We start from the raw sequence: 17,292 nt of genomic DNA, 5'->3' as shown, positions 1-17,292 counted from the left end.
GTTTAAAAATATTTTTGATTGATAATTAGTTTAATAATGTATTAAATATTGATTTTATATAATTATAATAAAGATATTTTTCTAAATTAATATAATGATGTATTATTCATTAAAATAATTAAAAATATTTTCGATTAATAATTGGTAAGTAGTTTAATAATGCATTAATATTAATTTTATATAATTATAATAAAATATTTTTCTAAATTAGTATAATTATGCATTATTCATTAAATGCATTCATTTTGAACGAAAAATGGATTCATGAGAAAGTGACACCTCACTTTCATTAATTGAGGGAAAATTCAGTTTTATTATATTAAATAGATTATAGAAAATTTTAGCCAGACTACAAAGACTTTGAAGTTTGATGTCTCTATAATCTCTACAAGTAAACATCTAATCCTAAAACCATGGTTGCCTACCTTAGGTTAACAATCCAAAATTGTAAGGAAGAAAAAACAAAGAAAACCATCAATGCATATCTAACTGAAGCCACGTCGTCAATGTTCATGTCTTTTTCGTCTTCGTCTTCCTTAATTACTTTTCAATTTTACATCCAACCTAAAACCTTCATTCTTAACACTTTCTACTCAAACCTCACATACACCTCTCCCTTTTTTTTCCTTGTCATCAACTTCTTCCCTTCATTATATCGTCAAGCCCATTCTCATTCCCATATTGTTTTCAATTTTAATTTAGAATCTTTTATTCTTTATTTTCTTACATTTGTGCTCTTCTCTCTATTGTTTCTCCAGTTTTTGTTTTGTCATAAACAATGTAAGTACCTATTATCAATTTCTGTGGTGCATTTTTATTTTCAGAGATGAATATCAGTTTCCATTTTTCTTTAGACAAATGCATGCCATGTCATACCCATTATTTATTCCAAGGTTTTTGGATTACAACATGAAAATCTATAATGAATAATTGTTTATTGGAAAGGAATTTTGTTGAATAAAAATTTCTCTTTTTTCCATAGGTAATCCACATTTCCTAGTTTTTTTTTCATCTTTTTTTACTAAATCAAAGTCAAATTTGCAATACAATAAAGGTAAGTATGAACCCTAGTTTATTGATATGGTTAAAAATTATTACCATTTCAATATATTAGATTTTATAAATCATGATTGCGTCAATGCTTATTGATTATAATTTCATATATAAAGAATTACTACATGATGCTACTATGAATGTTGGGGATATAGATTTTAATTTTGTTGTGACTTATGATGTTTCTAAATTTGTGGCAGTTGTAACATTGTCGCATATGGAAATGTGATTTTCCTCTACGTGAAGTAACGTAGGGCCTCCAACTTGTGATGGAAAAGGAGGGGCCAAAAGAATCGAAGGAAATAAATCCTCATGCATTTGAAAGGTTAGAAGAAAACACATTCTCGATCAATAATGAAGGTCAAGTGAAAGAATCAAAGAATAATCTGGAATTTGCATATGATGATGATGATGATGAAGACGTTGGTGGTAATAATGCTTTTGATTTAAACATTGAACAAGAAGAAGATATATCAGACAAGATATATAATTCTCAAAACGAAGATCAATACGTGGAATCAAGGAAATCAGAGAGTCAAAATTTTGTTCATTGTGAACTTGATTATGACAACAAACAAGTTGATGTATTCCCCATTCAGAAGGTTGATAATCAAGATCAAAAGGTAAAGGAGTCAGAAGCTCAAATTATTGGTCATGATAACCGTGAAGAGTTTGACAATGAAGTAGATTCATTAAAAAGATAAACAAGGTCATAGATATAAAGTCCAATGTTCACCATGAGGAAGATGCAAGTAGTTCAACGAGATATGAAACTCAATTCAATGTTGATAATGGAACAGAGTATTTTGGTAGCCAATATATTGGATTTTATAAAGTAGATGAAGAAAACAAAAGTATAGAATCGACGTGGAATGTGGAAAAGAATAACTTGATAATTGTTAACGATGAAATTGAGTATGTTGGTGCTCAACAAAATGGATTCTATAAATCCAAGGAACAAAGCAGAAGTATAGAATCAACATCAAACGAAAACAATGATGTGAAGTTTGAAAACATTGAAATTCAACTCATTGTTGATGGAACAAAGTATTTTGGTGCTCAACATAACGAATTCCATAAATCCAAGAAAGAAACTGAAAGTACAGAGTCAAACGAGAACAGCAACGAAAAGGCAAAAGTTTGTAGAACAACGACCACGGTCAGCAACAACCATAGAAACACATGTTCTACTAATATTTACGATGTAAACTACCCAGAGGAACAATCAAGCATGGTTGAAAAGGCTGTAGCACTTAGAAACTTTGTTAGACAGAAAAGCATGGTAGTAGTGTCCTCTATGTTGCGTCATCTTTCTAGAAAATCCGAGGAAAAAGTAGTAGTAGCTAGTAACTTTGACGATAACGTTAAAGATATTGAATCCAAGAAGGACATTTGTGACAATGATGCAAAAGAAAACAGTGATAAAAAATTGATTTGGTAATCAAAGGTCCACTAGAACCATTAGCCATAAAAGGAAGGGTAATATTGTACACAAAGCTAGGATGCCCTGAAAGCAGAGAGGTTAGACTATTTTTGAACAGTAAAAGGCTTAGATATATTGAAATTAACATTGATGTGTATACTAGTAGAAAGAAGGAATTGGAGAAACGTAGTGGATCTAACTCTGTTCCTAAGGTATTTTTCAATGAAATTCTTATAGGAGGATTACGTGAATTAAAGGCTTTAGAAGAGTCTGGTGAGCTTGGTGATAAGATTGACTATCTTATTAGTGACACACCTTCCTTTCAAGCACCGTTACCACCGTTTTCTGGAGAGGATGATCCATCTTGCAGTGGGTCGATTGATGAATTGGCTCTGATTGTTTGCAATATGAAAAAATCTATTGTTGTGAAGGATCGGTTTTGCAAAATGAGGAGATTCACTAACTGTTTTGTTGGTTTTGAAGCTGTGGACTTCTTATCACAAGATCAATATTTGGAAAGGAAAGAGGTGAGTCATGCCTTATGTCTTAAGCATGATCTAATGGTAATATGGTAAAATTAGCTTTCTGGCTTGCTATTAACTAATGATTTTCTATGTTATCTCGTAATTTAAAATTTTAATTTGGTGCCAATCATGGAAAACACCCAAAATTTTGTTTCATTAATAATAATAATAATAATAAATGGGTTTAATTTTTCATGCAGGTAAAAAGAATTATAATTGTAGTTCTTAACTTCCTTATCATGAATGTTATTTATCAACATTCAACATCCAACTAATAGTATCTAGATAATTTCCTTTTTAAGATATTATTTATTAGATATTTAACCTTTTGTTTCCTTCGTCTTGCTTTGATTTTTTTTTTTAGAAAAAGTATTTACTTATTATAGCTTATTTGCTTATTATACGTACCTTATTTTATTAATTTTAAAAAAAAAATCTTACACACTCATGTCTTGATTTTCTTTCTATCAAAGATATAATGTATAATCTAGTGTTTGGTAATGTTAACCAAATAATAATCTAAAGTTAACCTTCATAATTTCACGCGTGTAAAATTTATAATTACACGCTTATTATATCTGAAACTATTTAATTATTTTAGTAGTAATTAAAGAATATAAAATAAAAATATTTAAAACAAAATAAGATAACTTTATGCTGTTTTAAATTGATTTTTCATTGTCTCCTAAATATTTTTGTTTTGTGACATAACTTGATTAGTTGATTATTGAGTATTTCCTTCCTTTCGTTAATTTCTGCAAACTAATCTTATTGCGTGTGTTTATAGTGATCTCTGTTATATAGTTTTCCTCTTAAGTATTTTGTCCTTTAAATTATAGCAATGGTTTTCAAAGTTGATTTCTATAGTCATGAATTTCATGAGTTATTTTTGGATTATTTTTAGTTTAATGAATAAATACAGCAAATTATCTTTACATAATATAAAATAAAAATTTAGTTTCCATGATATTTCCTTATATCCTATATATTGACAAGCATTTTTAGCATGTCCTTTCGTGGCGAGTAATTAAACAAGCGATAGAATTTATAATCTTCTAAATCTCAAACAATTTATCCTCTTACTTTCAGTACTTGTGAGTAGTGACAATGCATTATTAGTTGTTAAATTAACACGTTTAAACTCAATACTGCATATGAAATTTATGTTTGCCTATAATATTATCTCAATTGAGCAAACTATTGGGGGAGATTTGTGTTACCGCTTGTTAAAATCTAATAACATTTTCACAGAAGCTGTAATTCTATAGACATAAGTTACAATCATGTGGAAGCCAAATTTCATAAGTACGTATTAATATCAATTCTATTAGTGGATAATTTTCTTTCTTACGTTTAATTAGTTCTTGTATGATATTTAAATAATATAATTCTTTCTAAAAATTGGTTCTTAAATTTGAAATAATAATGTTGCAAACATATCATCAATATAATGCTCAATAAAAGTAAGATATGAATACACCATAGTTACATAAGATTGCCATTGTCTTCCTAATATTTATCTGATGGTATAGGCTGTAGAGTTTGGTCGAAAGCTCGCTAGAAAACTATTTTTTCGCCATGTTCTTGAGTGAGTTCCATTATTATATTAGGTGTTTTCAGTTTTCAATGCTTCTTTATTTTCATTACATATTTGACTATTCTAACTTGCTTAATTTATGTAGTGAGCATGTATTTGAAGATAGTAACCACTTATACCGATTTCTAGATGATGATCCAATCGTGGCATCATGCCAAAACATTCTGAGAGGAATAATTACTACGAGGCCTAAGCCTATTGCAGAAATTGCATCCAGATTAAGGTTTCTTTGTTATGCAATCTTTGAAGCTTATGCATCTGAAGATGGACGCCATGTTGATTATAGAAGCATACATGGTAGTGAGGAATTTGCAAGGTTTGGCATTATCTAATTTTTCTTTAAACAAAAAACTTTTCAATTAAGTTGGATTTTTCTAATTTAAGATCGAGGAACTAATTTTAAAGTATTTTAGATGGATTAATCTCTACATACAAGTATTTTGCGCTTACACGTTTTACAAGTCTGAAGAAAACCAAACCCACTAAACGCGCTGCTTATGTTACGTGCCTCTTTAACAAACTTTTAAATCAATTCAAAATAATTAACGCGCAAATATATAACTTCCATTTTTCAAATGATTTCGTTTCTTCTTTCGAATTTCTTGCCAAATTTGTTGGATCTCCTTCTTGCTTCGTTTTTTTTTTCGATTTTCATGATTTCTGAAATCAAGCTTTGAAATTGTTTTGAAGATAATGGAACTTCAGAAATACACCTAAACGATTATAGAAATACCCCCAAATGATTACAGAAATACACTCAAACGGTTACAGAAAGGATTACAGAAATACATCCAAACGGTTACAGAAATACACCCAAAACATGGGGGAGACAGTATATTTATTCTTGAAATCTTTTAATGTTTTGCTAGTTAAGGATGAGGCACATGACAGAGACAATCTAGAAAAAAAATTAGAAGAACAGTAAAACAGTACCTCGAATAATGTTTCTTCGTTTTTTCTGGTGATTTTTTATGGAGATTTGTATCTTTTCTTCTTGATTTCTTTTCCTCTTTGCGAGGAGTTGGAACGTGTCTTTTGTTTTGAATGTTGTTTGAATCTTGACGGTTTGCGTTTTGATTGAGGAAGAAGAGGAAGAGTGTAGTATAATGAACGCGTGTGTTGGACGCTTGATTTTAAAGGAGTGATGCGCGTATTTTTTTCTTGGACTTGGACCAACTTGTATAGCTTATAAGCCAAAAAGACTTGTATGTGTAGCACGCAGGCCTCATTTTAGAAATATAACTTTTGATACTTATGAAAAGTAAATTCATTTAAAATTTAAATTTGAATTAGAATTGATAGATATAAATAAAACTGGCCTCACTTTAGAGAAATAATATCAACTTAATAGAAAATCAATAAAATTGTATCACATATATAATTATCTTGATGAAATAATTAAAAATAATATAAAATTCATCAAATTGAATTCAGCTGAAGTGATGACAGTTCTCATATTTAACTTTTAATCACTATTTATGAAATTTCATAAATACTAATATATTATTTTGTGAGACTTATAATAAATTGAAATGAAATTAAACATGAGAGAGTTGCTATAAAAGAGCAATTAATCTTTTTCACTAACTTTATTTATTAACGTTTGAATAAATGTGTGATAAGCGATGGCACATATGGCACATATTTACATTCAGCACATTTCTTTTTTCCTACATCACTTGATCTTTGAAAAAATAAGTAGAAAATTAATCATGATTTTTGGCAAAAAAATATCAAATATGTACTACAAAAGAATAACAATCTGTATTATTAATCACTTAACTAAAAAATCCGTACACATTTCCATTTTAGTAAAATTTTCATCATCCTTTTAATATAATTTTTATTTCAGGTATCTAAGAATAGTAGAAGAGCTTCAAAGAGTTGAATTATGGGATTTGTCCAGAGAAGAAAAGCTTTCTTTTTTCATTAATCTTTACAATATGATGTCCATCCATGCAATTTTAGTATGGGGTCACCCAGATGGAACACTAGAGAAAAGAAAATTTTTTGCAGATTTTAGATATGTTATTGGTGGAAATACCTACACACTTTTAGCTATTCAGAATGGTATTTTGAGGGGAAATCAACGACCGCCATATAATCTTATGAAGACATTTAGTGCAAAAGATAAACGATTGAAGGTAAATTCTCATCTCTACTCCAATATGTGTTTGCGTGTGTATTATGTTCGTAAGTCTCATTGTGATATATTATTAGATAATTAGATGTTTAGAGTATCAACATGAGTAGATGTTTAGAGTATCATCTCTACTTCTATCATATCTTCCTATTTCATCTATAAATTAGATAAAGTATATCTTTTATCTTTAATATTTTTATAAATTTTTTTATTTAATTTATTTTAATTTTATCCTTAACACTTTTGATAGATTTTAATTTTCTATTTACTTTTTTTGTGCTCAACATATATTTAACTTTTTTTTTCAATTTTATCATCTCTCCAATATATTCATCTCTCTCTCTCTCCATTTTGCCACCCCACTCCCTCATTATTGAACTCACCGTACCTCACTATTGTCATTTCCACTGCATCTTACCCCATCATCATCAACATCAACATACAACAACAACCACCCCTCCTCTTTTTATCTCAAATCACCTTACTGACATGCCAATTCTGTCTTGTTATTTGGCATGCTATGTCTTTCTCTTTTTCTCTTTTTTATCTCCTCCTTCTCTTAAATCATTGCCTCTTCTCCATCCTCTCTTATTGCCATAACCATATGCCACCTCGATCACACATTCAACTCTAACCTTAGTCGAAATCAACAATAATAACATGAACAAGCACACCAACAATCGAGAAAAAGAGAAATTAAAGAGAAAGAAGAACAAATCTAAAAAATAACAAAGGAGAGTTCTAAAAAGAAAAAGAAGGAAACAGATAGTGCCAAGGAGGTAGTTTGATATTTTTTATACAAGTGATGTTGTTCTGTTAGTTTTATGAAATAGTTTTGATTTAGTGTATTATAGACTTATGGACTTAAATATTGTAGCAAGGATAGTTTTGATAAATAAGTAATTTGGATAAATGGTTTAAGAAATTTGATAGTTATATTTTGATGGATTAAGGAGAGAGTACAAAGGCTAGTGGAATTTGATATGTTTGTTAGTTAGTTACAATGAATTTTATGATGGCCTATTTATAGGCTCCATAAGTTGATTCTAGATCATTCTAAATCTTAAATATTTCTATATATTAACTTAGATATTTCTAGATACTAGCCTTAGATATTTTAAGTATTTGATTTATTTACTTAACTTCAAGACTTTTTCATCATAATATCAAGATATTTTATTTTTATGAAACAAAATCATGAAAATTCTAGAAAATTCTACAAATGTGTAGCATCATTAATACTCCTCCTTGATGCACATTTGTGTAACTCCAAGCATCTCTCAAAGGAGTTCAAACTTTGATCTTGGTAGTGCCTTAGTGAAGATGTTTGACAGTTGCTCATCTGTGTTGCAACACTCGATCTTTATCTTTTTCTCAAATATAGCTTCTCGTATAAAATGATACTTGATAGTTATATGCTTGGTCCTACTATGATGGACTAGATTACACATTTGTCATTCGCCTGCATGATCGTTTCGTCTCCAACTTTGATGCCAGATCAAACAGATTTATTGATGTCATTGAATATGCTTTGATCACTTGTGATGTGATTACTGCAACCACTATCAAGATACCATATGTCATCTTTCTTCTTGCACTCTTCTTGTGATGATTAATAGAATAGGCACTCTTTTTCCTCTTTTTCTTCAGAGAAGTTTGTGTGATGATTGATCTTCATCCTACAGTCTTTCTCCATATGCCCAAACCTTTTACAAATGCAGCACTATGATTTTCCAAGATGCCAACAATCCTTTTTTAGGTGATTAATTTTCTTGCATATGTCACAAAGAGAATATTGTTTATTATCTTCATTTTTATTTTCTATTTTTCTAGAAGTGTCTGATCTACTAGAATTTGCTTGTCTTTTTTCTCCTCCTTTTCTATTTAGATTCTGAGATTTTCTATTGAGTTTAGATTGAAATGTATTTTCTATTGAATCTTTATCATCTCGACTTGTTAGTCTTTGTTCAAAAGCGTGTAGTGAGCTTATTAACTCTATTAATATTAGCGTTGATAAATTCTTAGTATCCTCAATTGTAGATACTTTAGGATCGAATTTGGAAGGCAAACTAATGAGTATTTTTTCACTATCTTTTTATTGGGCAAAGTCCTCTCAATAAGATTTCATTTCAGTTACTAAATTTGTTAATCTTGTATAATAATTTTTTATTTTTATAGAATCTTTCATTTTCATATTTGCATATTACTTCCTTAGAGATTGGAGGAGCATTGTGCGTACCTTTGTGTCACCTTTGAACTTTTGCTCTAAGTTTTTTCACACTTCCTTAACTGATGATATTCCTCTTATCCTTCAGAAGATTTTCTTCATTACAGCTTGTTGGAGAAAGCATAGAGCAATATAAATTTTTTTGTTGTTCTTCGTTCAATTTCTTCTTTTCTGCAGCAAAAAGTGTTGCTTGATTCTCTGATATGACGAGCCCTTCATGGACAGCATCCCACAAGTCTTGTGCTTGTTAAAAATATAACACCCTATCACACAGAACTTTACACCTAGGATATAAAACACAAGTGGCGAGGTGCTACGACCTCTAAAAGTAAAATATGTATATATAAGATAGTTGAAAAGGGTTCATATCTAGGAGCCTTTTGAAGGAAAGTTAAACAAAAGCGTTAAACAGAAAAGTGCATCACTCACACAAGCGATAATGTAAACCAGATAGGATACGAGTAAATCGGTATAAATACATAATAGAAAACTTCCTAGGATATAGATAACAAAGCTCTTGACTCGGCTCGTGAAGTTCAAACCAGCCAAAGCATACATATATACATATACAGTGGAGATATATGAGTATCTATATATACATCACTAGGTAAAATAAAGTCCCAAAACACAAAAGTCCTTTGCTTTCTGAAGCTCCCATTATGCCTCAGTGAGGTGTCTCATGTCTTGTATCTGAAAACTACAAATATGTATGGAGTGAGAACCGGAGGTTCTCAGCATGATAATAGTGCCCACATAACTAACGTATAATGTCCTGGGAAAGCCGAAGGCGATCCTAGAACTTTCGACAATAGATTCAAACTTAAAACTAAAATTGAAAACTATAAATAGGGTAGGCTATCTAAGGTTCTTATTTCTAATTTCTTTCTAACTTAAGTCCTAATTTCCACCTTCCTCTAATCCTCCAAAGCAACAGTGCACAGACAAGTCATACAGACAAAGCAAACACAAGTAGGATACAAATACAGCAAACAGAACATATAGCAGTTAAGCATGAATATCAAACAAACAAGACACATCCGGTCATGAGCTCACGCGTCGGTTACTTTGTTAGAATTCGACACATCCGGTAGCTAACCGGGATATCGTCCTCTTGAAATTCGGTGGGCTGTACACCACCACGAACCCCACCATTGCAAGCGGTACACCACCACGAACCTCACAAGATCTTCAATTAAAAAAAAAAACACACACGTGGGCGGTAAATAACCATGATTCTCACCTTCTGTGAGTGGTAAACCACTACGATCCTCACAGACATTTCGACACTGGACAAGCGGTAAACCACTACGATCCTTGCTAGGTCAACCTAAAAAATAGTTTCATTTTCAAATTCATTCATAAATCATAATTAAATCAACTCTTATCATTCTTCATTTTCATAGCCAACCTCCTCCTTCTTAAATTGTCTAACCATCATCTTCACTTTCTTGAACCTTTACTCGGAGTAAGTGGAATACGCTACTGCATCTTACCTAGTGTCTTAAAATGTAGCCGAAGCAAGTGGATCACGCCACTGCATCTTATCCAGAGCCTCAATTTAATCAATTCCAGTCTCATTTATACATCAATTATATTTTCATTAATCATATCTCATCAATAATTTATAATTTCAAAATTGATATCAAGCATTTTCATACTATACTAAATACTCTCCAGCCTTTCCAACATTTAAACATTATTCAAACTTTCCTTTCTCAACCTTTATTTAACAATTCCCATTCAAATGCAACAATTCCAATAATGCTCATTCCAAACATACATCATCATCAATCAATATCACACCAACAATACAATACCCAATCATACATATCAATAATCATCAACTTCAAAATTACCAAGCCTCGTAAATACCAACAAATATCAATCCTCAAAGCATCAACAATCCATTCCTATCTTACACGATCAACTAACCTAAGTTTTCACAATATATTATATTTTAATTATGAGAAACCGAAATTATACCTTGGCCGATTCCTCCCTAAGCTCAGAACACCTCAAGTATTCACCGTTACAATTATCCACAGTCCCAAAATTCAAGCTCAAGCTTGCAAATTTTCCAATTTGCCTTCAATATCACACAATTATTTTCAAATACATAATTTAATCTAAATTTTCATACAACAACACTAGAATTATCTTAGGGTTCACAAATTTAGTAATTTGACAAGGGTTAGAGTTTTCTTACCATTATCCACGAGTCAAATGGATAAAATATGGTGATTACCTGCCGCTAGAGTTCACCTAAACCATCAAAACGCTAAAACCCTCAATATCTAGAACCCAAAAATCACGAATTGAAGAGGGGAGAACTGGCAAAAAATTAGAATCTCCTTACCAAATTGTTCGGTGGATTTTATAGAGAATTCTGAGACGAATGTGTGGCCGCTGACAGCTCGTCAAGCAGAGCTCCGAATAGAAAGTTATGTGAAATTGAATTTGTGGTGAGGGTTTTAGGTTTCTTCCTTGTTCTTTTCCCCTTTCCCAGCGTGATTTCTTGTGTTTGAGAAGCAAATAAGCTGAAGCTCATGAATATTAATGAATTGGGTTGGGCCTTAGGCCCATTATGGATTCAATTTGCTCGGTTCGGTTCATTCACTCCAATTTTGGGGCAAAACTTTTTAAATTAGTGTCAAAATTCATATTTTAATTATCTTTACTTCATTAAAGTATAAAATTAAATTTTTTAATTTCTTTGATTAATAATTAATTTATTAGCTAATTATTCACTAATTACTCGGAGTTTATAGAAAGGTTTTCATTTGAGAATGTCAGTCCTCATAATTATCTTTTGACAATATAGGCACGAAAATATTAATGGTTGAGATAGTCATGGTTATAGAATTTTTTTTTGAGTGGGTTATAATGTGGTGGATCTGTATAGATATCGGTTAGGAAGAAAGATTCTATGCCCAATAACGTAGCTTTGATGCCACTGTTAGTTTTATGAAATAGTTTGATGTTGGTTTTGTGTATTATGCACTTGAATATTGTATCAAGGATAATTTTGATGAATAAGTAATTTGGATAAATAGTTTGAAATATGTGATAGTTATATTATTGATGGGTTAAGGAGAGAGCACAAAGGCTAGCGGGATTTGATATGTTTGTTTGTTAGTTACAATAAATTTTATAGGCTCCATAAATTGATTCTAGATAATTCCAAATCTTAGATATTTCTAGATATTAACCTAGATATTTTTAGATACTAATTTTAGATATTTCTAGTAATTAATTTATTTACTTAACTTCTAGATTTCTCTATCATAATATCTAGATATTTATTTTTATGAAACAAGATCATAAAAATTCTAGAAAGTTCTACAAATGTGTAGCATTATTAATATGTTGGCGCAATGGTAAAGTGTGGTGATTAGAAATGACACAATGTTAAAGTGTGGGATGAGGGTGGTGCAGTAGCAATGTGGTGGGGTGAGGGTGGTGCGACAAAATCGTAGTGGTGGTGGTGGGGTGGGGCAGTCATGGAAAAGGGATGATAATAATGATCATATTGTATATAAAGGAAGGGTAAAACTAAAAAAATAGTTGACTATATGTTTGACCATCAAAAATTTAAAAATAGGGGAAAGAATTGAACTTTATTGAAAATGCTAGAAATAAAATCAAAACATTAAATATTATCATGTTTTTAAAATTTATAGAAAACATTAAGCACAAAAAATAGATTTTATTTTATAAATTTTAATAGAGAAAGTAAATTTCTATATATATTAGAGATGTGAATGGAAAAATTATTTTTGAGATGAGAAGCTATATAAGATCATAACTAAAAAACAAATGGTATGAAATATATTAACAAAGTTTTGTATGTTTGATAATTGATATACACATACTCTCTCTTAAGAAGATATGATAATTTAAAAATTAGTAGAAATTTAATGAATATTCATTGGTTGAAACTTGATTATCAGTCTTTGTCTCCATTTTCTAGTGGTGTATGTAACTCTTAATTTATAGAGCCTAAGTGTATTTCTATTTTAGTCCTGACGGCTGGTATATCTCAATGATTACTCCTCTTGACATAATTTTTAGAGAAATGACCAAATAAATATATTAGTTTGTTCCGTTTTATGATTGGCTACCCAACCTATTTATTTTTTTCAATTATAATAAACATTAAAACTTTAAATTCAATAAATTTATTCCAAAATCTATGATTCATTATTTTGTTCTCTTAAATACACTTTTCTACATATTTTTTTTCTATAAAAAGGAGACGACGTACTAGGACAATCCACCCACCAAATCCCATGGATTATGTTATACAAGTTTGGACTAGTTAATATTTGTTATCAACGGTGTTACCAGTTATTTAGTAGAATATAATTTAAAACTCTAATAACTATATCAATAATAATAAAGTCTTATGGCATTAGATCAATCATATGGATTAAATGATACTATTGTATCTTTTTATATATCACGTTTACAATAAAATTATTTACATAGAGATTTTTTTTTTATTATTTTGTGTATGGTATTTTTATATCTTTTTCTCTCTTTTATCACTTGTCTATTTTTTCAACAATATACTATTCCAACTTTTTCTCTTATATCCTCCTTCTTCATTCTGTCCACACATATTTAGATGCTCTTCTATCTAAGGATATTCTTATCTCTTTGATAATAATTTATGCTCATGCTCATTCTTGTTATCCAACTCTTCCCTCTATATAATATAGCTTGTTTAATGATAATGCGATAAAATTTACTCTTAATTTTTGAAGGTATTTTTTTGTTATAAAATAACCAGACGCACATCTCTACTTTGACTAGATCATGAATCCTGTAGTTTACAACTTCAATTTTTTTTTTTATTATCTTCTATAATACGTCAACAAGAATCTTAAGGTAGAGTGTTTTTTTCAAATTTCACTTTTGTTTTAGTTCTTCTCCTTCAAGGCTCGTGCTAGAGTTAGATCCCACACACACGTGTGTATATATATAAATCATTTACTTCTAAAGATTCTTTCCACAAATCTTGCTTTTTATTTAAATTTTTTATTGATTCTCTCATAAGAATAATGTCATCAGCCAAAAAATTTCACTTACGAGTTTTTAGATATATTAAATAATGACTTAAAAAACTAACGTGAAAAAATGAGTTTAGAGATGACTTTTAATGTAGTAATTTTGCATTAACAAAAAATATTTTTGTCATATCACCTTTGAATCTTTAAATTATTATTCCCTTCTTTTTAAATTTTTCATCAGACGTCTCTTATTGTCCTATTGTATATCTTTTTCAAGTCAATAAATATTATATATAGATTCTTCTTGTTATTTTGATATCTTTCTTTTCTAGTCTTTATCATTATCATTAACAAATATATAACCTCAGTAATAGACCTAACTAACATGAAATTAAATTGCTTTTTCAAAATTTATGCTTTCTCTCTCAATCTTTATTTTATCACCCTCTCCCATAATTTTGAATATGATGATTTATGAGCTTGATTCCCTTATAATTTTTATAATTTTGTATACTCCTTTATTCTTGTAGATAGAAATTATACATAATGTCTTTCTTTCACTGATTTTGTGTTTTTGCATACTTTAAAATTTTATTTAAAAGCTTGGCCAACAAACTAAATTTTTTTTCTTAAACCTTTTCAAATTCGATGAGCATGTACTATAATAACTTCCAATTACATTAATAAAAAATGAGGGGACAATTATGTTCTAAAAGAAAGATGGTTATTCTCTTATTCACATTAGTTAGATAAATGTTACTTGAAGGTAAAATTCTACTCATAATGTCTTTAGACTCAATTCTCCTGGGATAAATGAGAAACAAAATAAAAGAAAAAAAAATCAAGAATTAAAATGAATGTTGTGTAGAGGATTTTTAATAAAACACGACGTTGATTTATGATAACTATCTTTTTTATCCATTTCATTTTAACAAAAATTATTTATTTTTATTTTAAAGAGCCCTAGATGAAAGTAGGGAGATAGAAAAGAAAAACAAAAATGAAAGATTGAATCCATATATAACCCAAGGTTTATACTTTTTAAAAAAAAAAAACTTTTTTTATATTTTAGGTTTATTAAAAAATTAAAATATTTGGATAATTTTTTATTTAAGTAATTAATTTTTAATGAATTTAAAACGTACAGAGACATTTATTTTTAAAATGAATCTATAACTTATTTAAAAGCTATCAAATCTATTGCCACCTCTTGCTAGCCTTTTGTCTTTTAAAACACTATGCGGCTCTTTATTTGATTAGAGTCCTAAGTTACGAATCGTAGTCAAATCAAATACTTCTATAATGCTAAAAACTAGTCATGGACTGAATTTTCTTCTCACTTTTTTCTCATTCTCTCTTATGCATTCATACATCATCACTTCTATATGCAAACATCACATGTGACATGAATTTGAGTTCCTACAATTATGCTTTATACATATATACATCACATGTTGCATGTAACTCTAACTAATGCTTGGTTTTGAATTTAAAGTAGTCAATAAAATTTGATTACATTGAGTAGCTCAATAGCATACATAACACCTTTTAATTAAGGTAAAATTCTAGCTCATTTTTCTTTCATTTTTTTCCTTTGATAGATCTATATTTGTTGTCATAAATCTATATTTGTGGATATTTAATAGACTTATATCTATCTCGGCTTATTAGAACGTGAGAATTTTTTTTATAACATTCTTTCTGTCTGGGAAATAATATATGACCTATAAAAATAAATAATAAAATATTAAAAGATAATGTAAATCCTAATATAATTAAAGTCACCATGTTATAAATTTTAAGTAATATTAAAAAAATTTAAATTCATCAAATTAAATTTAAAAAATTCAAAAATCTTTTTGAAATATCTATTTGTATATGTTCTTGGAGGGTACAAAATGGGTATGGAATATAGCAACCTTTACCCATACCCACCCACATATAAATACTTATTATTAGGTATATATCATTTGTATATACTTCAAAACCTAGTCAAGGATTGAAAAATTGATCCTATTCAAGACGGTTCAGATGGGGTCAGCTCAATTACAATTTATTTGAATTTCACTTATCATTCTTTTATTATAATCATGGTCTTAAGTGAGTGGAAGAATATATATTCTATTTTATTAGAATGAAGTTACTTTCTTACCTTGAGTCTCCCATTTATCTTTTCAGGTATCCCTTCCTTACCCTGAGCCTCTCATACATTTCGCTTTAGTATTTGGTAGTCGGTCAGGGCCTGCTCTTCGGTGTTATTCTGTTGGAGACATTGACCAAGAATTAGTGGACGCTGCCCGTAGTTTCTTGAAAAGTGGGGGCCTATCGATTGATTATTCCGCCAAAGTTGCATATGCCAGCAAGATCCTTAAATGGTAAGTTTTATATTTATGGGATTGTGAATATGAAAAAATGCACTTTAACTTAATGGGATTTTAAATGAACTTTTAATTTATGTTATATTTCTACTTTTCTCACTAGGAGAAAGTGTACTCTGTATACTATAAAACATGGCAATACATATGCTCACTCTTTGCATTGACTAGTGGACGATGAATGGAAATTAATGAGAGCAATAGATTAACTATTCTTTTAAAATTTTTGTAACTAATTTACATGAAAATCATCTTTAAGAAAATTTTTGTAATGAATTAATAGGTCTTACGGATATAAATAATACCAAATTGGGTAAACTACATACTAAAACAATACTTAAAAATTTATAAATTTATCGTAGAATTCTTAAAAACACACGTATGAGATATTTAGTTGATAAAAGTAGCATGCAACCAACTAATGTTTTATTAAGAATTTTGAAAATTGTTGTTGATATATACTCAGGTTTAGTGTAGATTTTGGCAAGAATGAGGTGGAGGTATTGAAGCATGTGTCGAACTACCTAGACCCAAATGAATCAGAAGTATTGTTGGATTTGCTTGCCACATGTGAGTTGAAAATAATATATCAACCTTATGACTGGGGCTTGAACTTCTAATATATGGTATGCAATTGTTGTTACGCGGACTATATTAGACAAATTAGCATTAAGTATTCGATATCATAGTTAAGTTAATTTCTCTGCCAATCATTTATTGATAGTATTTTCAACCTTGTTTGCCGTGAGAACTTACACGAATACGAGCAGTGAAATTTTCCAAAGTCATATCTTAGGATCCTTGTTATATACCATATTGAAAAACATTATTGCCATCAAGGAGAACCATCTATCGTCCGCAAAAGATTAAGAATAGTTCGTAAAATACTATATTTCATAAAATTATATGATTAATGCATTAAAAAATTAGTCTCTTAA

The 17,292-nt window shown here is 29.5% G+C and overlaps 1 pseudogene; it reads left to right on the top strand.

Annotated features, from left to right (window-relative positions):
* The first annotated feature begins 2,284 nt into the window (after positions 1 to 2,284).
* LOC130959860 (uncharacterized) lies at positions 2,285 to 16,981 on the top strand (annotated as a pseudogene).
* Positions 16,982 to 17,292: the final 311 nt, after the last annotated feature.

Source organism: Arachis stenosperma, unplaced genomic scaffold, assembly GCF_014773155.1.
Source record: "Arachis stenosperma cultivar V10309 unplaced genomic scaffold, arast.V10309.gnm1.PFL2 arast.V10309.gnm1.Scaffold_100025, whole genome shotgun sequence".
NCBI lineage: Eukaryota > Viridiplantae > Streptophyta > Magnoliopsida > Fabales > Fabaceae > Arachis > Arachis stenosperma.
Note: the sequence above shows the minus strand (reverse complement) of the source record. Positions and strands in the feature narration are given on the sequence as shown.